The sequence below is a fragment of the Myxine glutinosa genome, chromosome 1 (genome assembly GCF_964187855.1).
Source record: "Myxine glutinosa chromosome 1, kmMyxGlut1.1, whole genome shotgun sequence".
Taxonomy (NCBI): Eukaryota; Metazoa; Chordata; class Myxini; order Myxiniformes; family Myxinidae; genus Myxine; species Myxine glutinosa.
In genome coordinates, this window is record NC_136261.1 from 410,835,350 (window position 1) to 410,848,201 (window position 12,852).

The 12,852-nt window shown below is 43.4% G+C and overlaps 1 protein-coding gene across 4 annotated transcripts in view; it reads right to left on the reverse strand.

Moving 5' to 3' along the window:
- Positions 1-9,541: 9,541 nt before the first annotated feature.
- The window catches only part of LOC137417645 (ankyrin repeat and protein kinase domain-containing protein 1), a 92,621-nt gene continuing 89,310 nt past the window's right edge, over positions 9,542-12,852 (reverse strand). For all 4 annotated transcript variants that reach the window (XM_068103545.2, XM_078770499.1, XM_068103566.2 and 1 more), the window contains exon 11: positions 9,542-11,553. The gene's annotated coding sequence lies outside the window, so the exon portion shown is untranslated. The remainder of the gene's footprint in view (positions 11,554-12,852) is intronic.

Below are 12,852 nucleotides of genomic sequence, written 5' to 3' on the forward strand. Positions count from 1 at the left end.
ATATATATATATATATATATATATATATATATATATATATACAGTATATACGTATATATATATAGATAGATAGATAGATAGATAGAGATGAGATCCGACACATGTTCAGCATAATTTCCATACAATGTATGGAAGGAATCCGCCATTGCGGACTAGTATCAGAGAGTGATATGGAATCTGGGGATAAGGAGACTGGAAGTTGTCAGAAACAGGAAAGTACCTGTCTACCAAGCACAGGCGCAGAAGACGTTGAACGAGTGCGTGAATCATTTCAACTAAGTCCAAGAAAATCAATCCGTGTCACATCCAGAGAGCTGGGACTAACAACCACCACTGTACACACGATTTGCATCCAGAGAACTGGGACTATCAACCACCACTGTACACAGGATTTGCATCCAGAGAACTGAGACTACCAACCACCACTGCACACAGGATTTTCATCCAGAGAACTGGGACTACAAACCACCACTGTACACAGGATTTGCATCCAGAGAACTGGGACGACAAACCACCACTGTACACAGGATTTGCATGCAGAGAACTGGGACTACCAACCAGCACTGTACACAGGATTTGCATGCAGAGAACTGGGACGACCAACCAGCACTGTACACAGGATTTGCATGCAGAGAACTGGGACTACAAACCACCAATGTACACAGGATTTTGTATAAAAGACTGAAACGTTATGTATATAAGGTGCAGATTATGCAGGAACTCAAACAAAATGCAAGGCGTTTGCCTTAGAAATCCTCAGTTGGGTAGAGGATGATGAAGATTACCTGAAAAAGGTCATGTTCACAGACGACACTTGTTTTCATGTATCAGGGCAGGTCAACAGACACAATGTGAAGATCTTGGGCTCTGACAACCCCCAGATGGTCTGTGAACACATACCCGACAGTCCAAAGGTCAATGTGTGCTGTGGCCTTCTCCACGACCACTTGATGGGTCCGTTTTTCTTTGCGGAGGATACAGTGACCTCAACATGTTGGAAGGATTCGCCTTCCCACAGATTGAAGACCTGCAACCCGATATCATTTTTCAACAGGATGTCACTCCCCCATATAGAGCCTTAGTCATTCGAGCTGTCCTGAATGAAAAATTTCGAGGTCGCTGGATTTGCCGAGACAGACCAACCGCCTTGCTCCCACGATCACCAGACATCCAGACATAACCCCCCTTGATTTTTTTTCTGTGGGGGTTTGTCAAAGGTGTCCACAACACCAAGGTGGCTAATCTGCAGGATCTTCGTTCTCGGATCACAACTGCATGCGCACAGTTGGACGCAAACATGCTAAGGCGAACATGGCAAGAACTTGATGTCCTCATCATGACAAACGGAGCTCAATTGAAGTGTATTGATGATGTGCACAACAGTTTGAGTTTCTGTATCATATAAACCAAAATGTATCGTTGTATCATTTGTGGTTCTAAATATATCAACAACCAAAGTTGTTCGAGTCCTTTTGGAACACACTGTAGTGTGATTCATCAATTCATTGCAATGAGTGCAGAGAGGCCTAAAACAGCATTTTGTGATGAAATAAGACAGTGTCATGGTTTAAAAATTTAAATGATCCTTATCCAGGTTTTCGAAGCTCATACAAAGAGTTTATGCCTTGGTTCATTGAGGGTGCGGCTTGCAGTTTGGTAAAAGCTGCAGTGAACGCGATTACAGTTGCTTTTGATGGAACGATAACGGTTACCAGAACGGAAAAGTTCAAAAATGTCATGCGCTGGGTGGAGTAGAACTGGCCACGGATGATAGTTTTCACTCTTTTCGCTACTCGACTGGAGTGCAGTCTCTCGATGGAAGGTAGATCATACCCAATAATCATCCCACGTTGAGCTGCCATACCAATTACCAAACAGTGACAGACAGTGTAAGGACACTCTCCATCACTGCACGATATAACCTCATCAACACAAGATGGCCGACACCAAAACTTTTCAACCTTCTCAGAAAGAACAACCGTTGCTGAGCCTTTTCACACAGTTAATGGTGTTTATCTCCCACTTAAAGTCATTGGAAATATGTATGCCTGAAAATTTAAAAGAAGTGACAATTTCTTCTTAAGCATCGTGAATACCCAGAGATGCCTCTTCATGGTGGTTGTACCCCCCAATGCAAGTCGAGGGCAAAATCTTCCACATTCTTCACTGCTGCCCGGATTTGTCCAGGCAGCATGGTCAAGGTCAGAGTTTTGATCGGTCCCCATGGACAGGCCAGGCCCTTTCTCTCTTGTCTGTCTGTTTCTCTCTCCCTTTTTCTCTCTCATTCCCTCTCTCTAACTCTGTTGTGTCCCTGACTTCATGAAGGCAAGGGGGGGGGGGGGGGGGGGTACACCATCCTGGATGTGGAGGATCTCTGGATCGCTCCTGATAGATCGATCGGCTGTCTCCATGCTTGTTCGAGAGAATTGTCAAGGGCTAAACAACAACAACAACAACTGAGGGTTGAATGGGAGTTTTGTTTTTTCCGAAAGTCAACAACAATTTCCTTTGTGCTGTGAATTTAAAATGAGGTTTGTGAGGTGAAATGGTATTCAAAGCAGGTAACCATGAAAAGTAACCTAGCATAGGTAGATATATGTTTATCTAGCTTCTAGATGGTTTAAGAATTTGGCTTCTCACCCCTCCCAACCCCCCCCACCACACCGGCATTTCCTCACCGATAGAATGTATTTTCTTGTACAGTTTTATCCACATTTCAGGACGTAGTTCAATCAACATGATTTCTAAAGATCGGCAAGTACGCGAGGAGACCAGGTGTATAAAGTGTTCCGCTAGGAAGCAGGCTCGCTTGTTTCAAAGCGCTCAAGCAAGCACTCCAACGGAACAGAGTGCACAGCACCACTTAACAAAAGAGCAGTCTCCATGGTAACAATGCCATTGTGCTCCTCGAGCAAATGCTGTCGGTGCAGTCGTTTTCAGTTTTACTCGATCCTCCCAGGACAACAAGTTCCCCAAACAAATTTATTGTTAGCAGCGGCTACAGAGTACGAGGAAGCGGGAAAGAGTGATAAAGAAATGTGGATTGAGAAGGAGGAGCCCCCTACCAAGCTTACCTATGGACCCTAGCTGATCTTTTGGGGCAACCCCGTGCATTTTGGGGATGCCTCATAATTTAAGGGGAGTTGCGTGATTGTAGATGTTGAAGAATTCGGATGAAAAGTAGAAATAAGAATGAAAGTATGAAACGGACATTGTATGGAACAAATATAAAGTATGGAACAAATGGCTGGGAGAGCGACAGCAAGTCATTTGCTATTGGAACGGCAGTATTACTTGAGCAGCAGCTCAATGGAATACTGCTCTCCCCTCTGGGCTGGTGCACCTGCCTCACACCAAGCTTGGCTTCACACTGGAGAAACTTTCAGATTCATTGGAATCTCCCACGATGAAGCTAACTCTGAAGGCCTTCTCTCACTCACCACAGGCAGGTTGGTGGTCTTTCTGACTTCTACCGACTCCTCTCCAACCTTACTCCCCCAGCTCTGTCTGTGCTCTGTCCCCCAAATATTCTTTCAGGACGCACAAGATCTGCCAGCAACCCTCTTCTGGTGAAACTCCCAAAATAAAGACTCTCTGCTCACCTTCACTCTTTCATTCCTCTTTTCTCCTGCCTCTGGAACAAACTCCCTCAATCTCTTCAATCCCACTCCTCCCTCCAGGTTTTTAAAACAGCTGTTCACCACCATCCAAAAACTTGATCTTTTCTACCCCCGTTAAAACACCCCAAATCCGCCTCTTTCAATCTCCAACTTATTTCCTGAAATTCCTCGTAGTGTTAATTTGCTTTATACTGTGTACCCCTTCCTCCTCCACCCTCCTCCCCCGCCGGCCCTCTCTCTCTCTCTTCCACAGATCTATTGACGTCTCTGTTCTCTACTGTTGTTGTCCCCCGTCGCACAGCGGAGCGAAAGGGGGACTATGGTTTTCCCCTCCGTCCGTCCGTGCGTGCGGGTGTGCATGCGGGCATGCATGCATAAGCGAAGGACCGCATTCGAATTTGGTGTGTGGGTGCAACCCACGTCAAAATCCAAGATGGCCGCCGCCATGTATGTCTGATGCCATGTATGTCTGAACCTTGTGAGCTGAATATCTTGAAAAATAAGCGAAGTACCAACTTCTAATTTGGTGTGTGGGTGTATCTCGGCATAAGGAAGAAAGCTATTGAAAATTGGGTCGCCACGTCAAAATCAAAGATGGCCGCCACCATATATATGTCTGAACCTTGTGAGCGAAATATCTCGAAAAATAAGCGAAGTACCAACTTCTAATCTGGTGTGTGGGTGTATCTAGGCACAAGGAAGAACGCTGTTTAAAATAGGATCGCCACGTCAAAATCCAAGATGGCCGCCGCCATGTATGTCTGAACCTTGTGAGATGAATATCTTGAAAAATAAGCGAAGTACCAACTTCTAATTTGGTGTGTGGGTGTATCTCAGCATAAGGAGGAAAGCTATTGAAAATTGGGTCGCCACGTCAAAATCCAAGATGGCCGCCGCCATGTATGTCTGAACCTTGTGAGATGAATATCTTGAAAAATAAGCGAAGTACCAACTTCTAATCTGGCGTGTGGGTGTATCTACGCACAAGGGAGAACGCTATTGAAAATTGGGTCGCCACGTCAAAATCCAAGATAGCCGCCTTGCGTCTTCCACTTTGTCAACTCGCATCACTTCACCGACGGGGGACCGAGGCGTAACGCTTGTTGTGCTTGTATGTTTTCCTCCCTCTCCCCTCTTGTCTCCCGCTTCCTTTACCCTTGCCAGAGGAAAGGGTATAGCATTTGAGTCCGTTTGTTACTTGGCGGAATAGATTCCGGCAAGTATGTTGGTTGGTTGGTTTGTCTGTCTGTCTGTCTGTTTGTGCGCAGTACTACGTCTACATCATTTCACATAGCATCGCCATACTTTACACACATATTTGCCTTGCCCTGGAATAGACTGTGCCCAATAAGCTCAAGGTCACCCAAAACGTGAAATCAGGGGGTAGTCGAGTTTTCATTTAAAATATATTTCAAACCACTATAACTCTAAAAGTACAAGAGATATGCATATACTTACTGTTACTGACATATAGGAAGTCACATACGACATTTCATTTGGCACCATGACCTTTGACCTTGAGTGACCTTGAAAGGTCAAAATGAAGGTCAAAAATTGCTTTTTTACTAATAACTCTGTCAAAGTACATTCCGGCAAGTCCTCGGTCTCTGACCGATTTCTAGTCTGTCTGTTTGTGCGCAGTACTACGTCTACATCGTTGCACGTAGCATCGCCATACTTTACACACATATTTGCCTTGCCCTGGTAGACTGTGCCCAATTTTTAACTCTCTAGGACCAAGGTCAAGCTCAAGGTCACCCAACACGTTTGAATTGAAAGTCAAATTGAAGCCCCGCCCTTTGGGCGGGTACCGTTGCTTGTAATATATAATGGTGATACAACAATTTTTACGGCTTTGCTTTGAAGAACGGGAATGAAGGGGAGGAGCCTGTTAATATGTCTCGTTGAAGGCTTTGGGTGGTGAGGGGGCTTGAAGCCAGATTTTAATCGTACAACCGCCATTTTGGTGCTCGCCGTCACTGCGATGCAAAGTGAAAGACGCCTCAGAGCTGTCACATTCACAATCGCTATGTCGTATGTACTCCCGATACGTGTTTCCTTCATTGTAAAAACTACCAAGTCAACAGTTAAAAGGATTTTGAGCTGATAGGTGTTACGACCTTGGCAAGATCGATGGAGACAGCGATCTGTTAGCTTATACACCGCCCAAATAGCTTTGTGGAATTCTCTCATGTAGGGATTAAACCCATGTCGTTTGAACTTTGGCAGAGGTCATTATTTACTTTTAATGATGTTTATATACGAATCAAAAAGAAGATAATTGGTTTTGGGTCATCCTTTCCGCATATCTCGTGGGATTGTGAGTTGGAGAGATGACCGTGATGGCGGAGAGTGGTTGGCAAAAAAAAAAAAAGAAGTACATTCCGGCAAGTCCTCGGTCTCTGACCGATTTTTCATTTGTTTGTCTCTTTTTGTTTGTCGGCAAATAATAAATATGATTTTCTCTGTAACTGCTGGTCCGATTGACAGGAAATTTTCACCATAGGTGCAACTCCACCTGTAGAATTTTAAAATAAGTATAACGCCATATGTCACGTGGTACGGCCACCATCTTGGAAAAACCGAAAAACTTTGCACCTCTATATCTCCAGAACCGCTGCATAGAAAAAATTGAGACATGGCTCATTGTAAAGAACTCTCCATGTGGAATAAAATGTGTTAATGATGATGTCATACGTGCCTCCATTATGACATAATAAGACAAGTGCAAAACTTCATCCGATTGAGATGAAATTTCTTGAGCGTCATCCAGAGATAAATTGGAGAAAAACAAAAGTATGACGTCATCGATGACGTGCTCCGGCCGCCATCATGGAAAAACAAAAAAAATTGCACCTCTATATCGCCAAAAGTACTGCATGGAAAAAATTAAGACGTAGCTCATTGTAAATAACTCTCCATGTGGAATAACATCATGTGGAATAACATCTGTTAATGATGATGTCATAGGTGCCTCCATTATGACATCATAATTTGACAAGTACAAAACTTAATCCGATCAAGATGAAATTTCTTGAGCATAATCTAGGAATATATTGGTGGAGAAAAAAAAAATGATGACGTCATCGGTCACGTGGTTCGGCCGCCATATTTGTTTTAAAACAAAAGCCTTAAAAACCACTGAAAACAAATCCTGGCGAGAGTCTGCAATCTCTGATCGCTCTTTCTTGTTTATTGTAGGTTTTATGGGTCCGTGCATGTTTTCATGTGTAATATGTTAGCTCTTACATGAGTCTTGACTTTGTATACAAAAAAAAAATACATCCCAATCAGATTTGCAGAAAAAGAAACTCGTAGAGGCATTTTGGGATAAAAGTGTGGAACAATGCTTGTTAACTTAATTTAGACATGCAAATAATGAACAGTTTTATTTCCTTTTTAAAATGTACCTGCTAAATTAACTTGATTCTAATGAAAAACTCGAGAGGTCATAGAACCCCTTACCCTACGGAGTCTTGAGACAAGGACGTGGGTGGGGCCTACGAGCGGCAAATTTGATTGGTTGTGGTGATGGAAAATGCCGTAATATTTTGTTCAAGTACTGCTAAACAGGTTTGCTAAAGTGAAAAAAGGTGATTTATCTTATACAATGTTCAAGTATACGGTATCATTAAACCGAAATAAAATAAAGATTTTAAAGGTGAAGATTTTTTTTTCGGGAAGATTGCCACCATTGATGCAGCACCTTTTACACCACCTTATTTCACATGTTACATTAGCTCTTCATGCTTGTTGTTTGTGTCCTTAAAATAGTAAGTTTCCTGTTTGGAATGATTTTCAATTTTGTTCGACTGCCATACAGGGAGACAAGAGTAAGAAAATCATTCACTGTTCTCTCCGCATGTGCGATCAGGACGAATTCAGAGGTAAAGTACTGCTAAACTGCAGTTTCAGTTTCCCATTAGTTTTCAAAATATAACATTCAATTAATAAGTTTAAGTTGTTCCTTAATCATAAATTAACGTTTGTACATAAAAAGACCAGTGAACCAATTACTCAACCCCTTATTTCGCTTTGCACAGTGTTACGGATCCCGGATTTAGGTGAATTACTATTCATGTCATTGCTTATTAATGTTTATTCTATTAAAGGTTGTTGTGGTTAAATGGTTAGAGAGGCTCCGGATAACAGGAGACCAGAAACGGGATAGTGAACCAGAAGAAGAAAAAAGACACGAGGTCCGGGAGAAAGCGGCCATCTTCTGCTCATCGCCCAGCTCCGACGCGAGCGGTGTCGATATTGAGCAGCGTGGGGAACGCTGCGTTTGAAAGCCCGTCTGGCGAGAGGAGTTACCTGCGCGGGGTAATTACCGGTTACGCGTCAAGTTGCCGTGGGTTCGTGCACGGAACCAAGCGTCTGGCACAGTTCGCCTCAACGTCTACAAGGACGCGTACTGGTCGCACCGTGGGCCTCGCGCGCTTTGCTTTGCCCGCTTTGCTTTGCAAGGAGGTGTGTGCTGCAGCAGCTGTTCTCGGTACGCGACGTGCACGTTTGGGAGCACGTCAGCCAGGGGTCCGTTCAACCGCCCGTGTGCGGAGAAGTCGACCTTCACCTTGGTCTGGAGGGGCCCAGAGACATTGTGAGGGACAGTGACTAATGAGGGGTCGTGAGTGGGGAAAGGGGGGAAATATATGAGATGGCAAGCTTAGTAATATTGTGATTGATTGTTGATGGTTGTTGATGGATTGAGAATATATTATTAATTGATCCGGATCCTTGGTGTGGGGTTGCTTATTGACCTGAATTGTTTGTGTCTTTCATATTGATTGCATTACGAAAGCGTATAGATCATATATCTTTCTGGCGGGGTCGTCCCATGGTCCGGGGGTCACCAAGACCAGGTAGTTACCAGGAGGACCACGTAACAACAGTGAGGTTATCTCATGTTTACCATAGTACAACTGCAATGGAAAGTACATATTATAGTCCATTTTACCAGTTTTCATTTATTAAACAAGAACGGCACTCGGTAGAGAGCATACCTCCTCCATGTTGAACAGTTTACGTTTTGTATCCACTGATAGGTCGGATCTGGATTCGGACCTGAACCAAAATTTAACCGGCTTGTGCATGGTCACCTACCCAACTCATCCACCAAGTTTTGTCATAATCCGTCCACACCTTTTTGATATATCATGTTATATAACATATAGTTTATGGCCCATCTTTCAATTGTGATGAATCCGTTTTAAAATTGTAAAAAAAATTGATCCCAAAATCGAATCGATTTGTCCTTGTCAAACACCCAATCTGTCCACCAAGTTTCGTCCGAATCCACCCATATGTTTTTTTTTTGAAATACCGTGCTATGGTACTGTTTTCACCCTTGTCTCAATGGTGAAGAATCATAAAAAAATTAAATAACTCTCGTATCCCAATCCATATTCAGATCTTCACCAAAATCGAATCAGTTCTTCCTTGTCACACACCCAACCTGTCCACCAAGTTTCGTCCAAATCCATCCATAACTTTGAGATATCCTGCTATGCATTGTTTTTCGCCCTATCTCTCAATGGTGAAGAATCATTAAAAAATTAAATAACTCTCGTATCCAAATCCATATTCAGATCTTCACCAAAATCGAATCAATTCGTACCGGTCACACACTCAGCCTATCCACCATATTTCGTCTGAATCCATCCACAACCTTGAGATATCCTGCTCACAGCCAGACAGACAGTCAGGTGGAAACAAAATCTCCATCCACCTTCGTTGGCCGAGGTAAAAAGTAAGAATAGAGTTCAAACTGAAAATGAGATTATAAGACAATTATTGGATGGGTGGCACGGGTCAGTTACAGAAAATTTTACATGGTCGTTCTGAGATCCCAATCTGCTCCTGGAGGGCAGGACATCATGTGCTGAACTCAATGCTATAATCATGAGAAAAAAACCAAAATGTTTCAGTTTTAACTTTTTATTCAAAGTGAGAATCTTTAAAAGATGTTAGTCGGGAATATAATTCATAAACACAAAAATAACATTTCCATGAGTCGTTATCTCTGTTCATCTTTGTGTGATGTTTTGTTTATTGCTTTCACGCGATGAAAGGGAAATTATTTATTTACACACACACACACACACACACACACACACACACACACACACACACACACACACACACACACACACACACACACACACACACATATATATGGCTCAGACAAGCAGCAGAAGGAATAAGGAAAGGAACAAACGAATATAAAAGACCCTGAGAATTGTGAGTAGAAACTAGAGCTTCCAGGGAAGCAGAACTCAACTGAACTGACTGGACAACTTTAAAGTAGGTCAGTTGTCTGTACTAGATTTGACTTAAGATAGCAACCTACCTTGTGTGGTAAGAGTCTCACACACCAAGTTTGATCAAAATCCATGAATATTTGTGGACGTTAAAGTCTTAACGTCGTTTCGGAGCTGAAAACAATATGGCGGCCTATGGCGGCCATTTTGTGAGGGATCGGGTTGGAATGCAATAGCAACCTACCTTGTGTGGTAAGGGGTAAACATTCTAAGTTTGATCAAAATCTATTAATATTTGTGGACGCTAGAGTGTTAACGTCGTTTTCATGACCAAAAACAAAATGGTCGCCCAAGTCCGCCATTTTTCAACTGATCGGGCTGAAATGTAATACCAACATGGTCCTTGGGGTAAGGATGCTGCATGTCAAGTTTGATCAGAATCGGTTGATATTTGTGGACGCTGGAGTGTTAACGTCGAAAAGTTAATGGACGACAGACGACAGATGACGACGACGACGGACGATGGACGCAGGAGGGTTTAGTATGTGATGAACTCAACTGGACGGTAGTCCAGTTGCGTTAAAAAAAGGAAATGATAAACAAAATCATAAAGAGGAAAAAAAATTTGAACTGACTCCAGAGTTCATAGAACACCTTACCCCAAATTTAGCTTTTGCTTAATAGAACACCTTACCCCAAATTTAGCTTTTGCTTAATGTGTATCTGAGCACGATCTATATTTCCCGTATCTATGTTTCCCTCAAGCCAGCATTTTGTCTGACTCTCGATATTCCCCAATGTTGAGAGAGCGAGTGGCAAATGTGATTGGTCGGGATGATGTATAACGGTGACATATTTTGTACAGGTCCTGCTAAACGGAAGAATTTTGAAAGTGCACCAAAGGTGTTCACACCAAAGGTGAAAGTGTTCAGATGATGCAGTGGACGGATGATGCAGTGGACTGGTCGATGTGCAGATGATGCAGTCGACGGATGATGCGGTGGACGGATGATGTGGTGGACGGGTCAATGTGCAGATGATGCAGTGGATGGATGATGCGGTGGACTGAAGAAGCGGTGGACGGGTTGATGTGCAGATGATGCAGTGGACGGGTCGAGGTGCAGATGATGCAGTGGACGGGTCGATGTGCAGATGATGCAGTGGATGGGTCGATGTGCAGATGATGCAGTGGACGGGTCGATGGACGGATGATGCAGTGGACGGATGAAGTGGTGGACTGGTCGATGTGCAGATGATGCAGTGGACGGGTTGATGGAGGGATGATGCGGTGGACGGATGAAGCGGTGGACGGGTCGATGGGCAGATGATGCAATGGACGGGTCGATGTGCAGATGATGCAGTGGACGGGTCGATGGACGGATGATGCAGTGGACGGATGAAGTGGTGGACTGGTCGATGTGCAGATGATGCAGTGGACGGGTTGATGGAGGGATGATGCGGTGGACGGATGAAGCGGTGGACGGGTCGATGGGCAGATGATGCAATGGACGGGTCGATGTGCAGATGATGCAGTGGAAGGGTCGATGTGCAGATGATGCAGTGGACGGGTTGATGGACGGATGATGCGGTGGACGGATGAAGCGGTGGACGGATCGATGGGCAGATGATGCGGTGGACACGTCCATTACCACCATGATGATCCGCACAAAGTGCTGCAACCAAATAAAACGAGTGTTCAAGGACATTGTTGAGTAATCCATTAAAGTCACATGATGTCGGAATGAGTTTTCATTTCGTGCAAACAGGAGTGAAAAGGACAGTGAACGTTTCCAGCAGATAAATCTACATAAAAAGTGTTTCATCTGCAAAGTGTGTACACAAAGTAGTTGTGGGATCTTCATCGAGAAGAAGCACGTAAAGATGGAAAAATGAAAAGAATAGGTAGGGGTTTATGGAAGGAGGTGGTTGAAGACCAAGGAGTGAGGAAGGAAGGGTAACTTATGGAGGGGTAACAGGAGGTCATTTTTCCATTTTGTACATCATTGTGTCTGAAATACATTATAAAGTCCTCATGTGTCCTGAGACCCAAAGTTTAAACATCAAGGTTATCAGAGGGAATGAAACACTGCAGGAAGAAGTAAATGTGTAAATAAAGGTAATATAACAGAAATGATATCTATATCATGGAGGAGAAATGTTGAGTTTGCCAGAAAACTCTCTCAGATCTTCGTGATTGGATAAAAGGAAGAATGTTTGATTGGAAACTCCTGCATATGCAGCAGAATCTCAGGATTAACTGAAAGCTCCAGTGAGGTCCAGTTTTTGATAACTCAGTGTTAACTGAAAGCTCCAATGAGGTCCAGTTTTTGATTTCTCAATGTTAACTGAAAGCTCCAATGAGGTCCAGTTTTTGATAACTCAGTGTTAACTGAAAGCTCCAATGAGGTCCAGTTTTTGATTTCTCAATGTTAACTGAAAGCTCCAATGAGGTCCAGTTTTTGATAACTCAGTGTTAACTGAAAGCTCCAATGAGGTCCAGTTTTGATCAGGGACTCTATAGCAACTGGAGGCTTCCCAAAGATATCCAAGGCAGCACGACCCTTGGACCCCAGGAAGGACTCGCTCGCTTGTATTGGAGCACTCAGGGTGTTGATGAATGATCATGTGATGCTTTACAGTTAATTACAGCTAATGAAGGACCTCCAAAAGTAATAAATGGTCTATCACACCTCTCATTGTCCCTTTAATATTTTATGCCCTTCCCCATTAATATAATTAATTTAATGCTCAGATATCATTCCCACAGGACGGTAGAGTGGAGTTCATGGCACCAAGTGGGTTCATCATGATCGAAACGAACAATTATCATCAATATAAACCATTCCTTATTCGGCCTGTGCTCAAATGTGGTGTCAAATCTCAATGAGGAATGGAGAGCAAATGGTATAATCTGTGATGTTTGGAAGTCTCATCCACAGGGACAATTTCATTGCTCATTGGCAAGGCCGAAA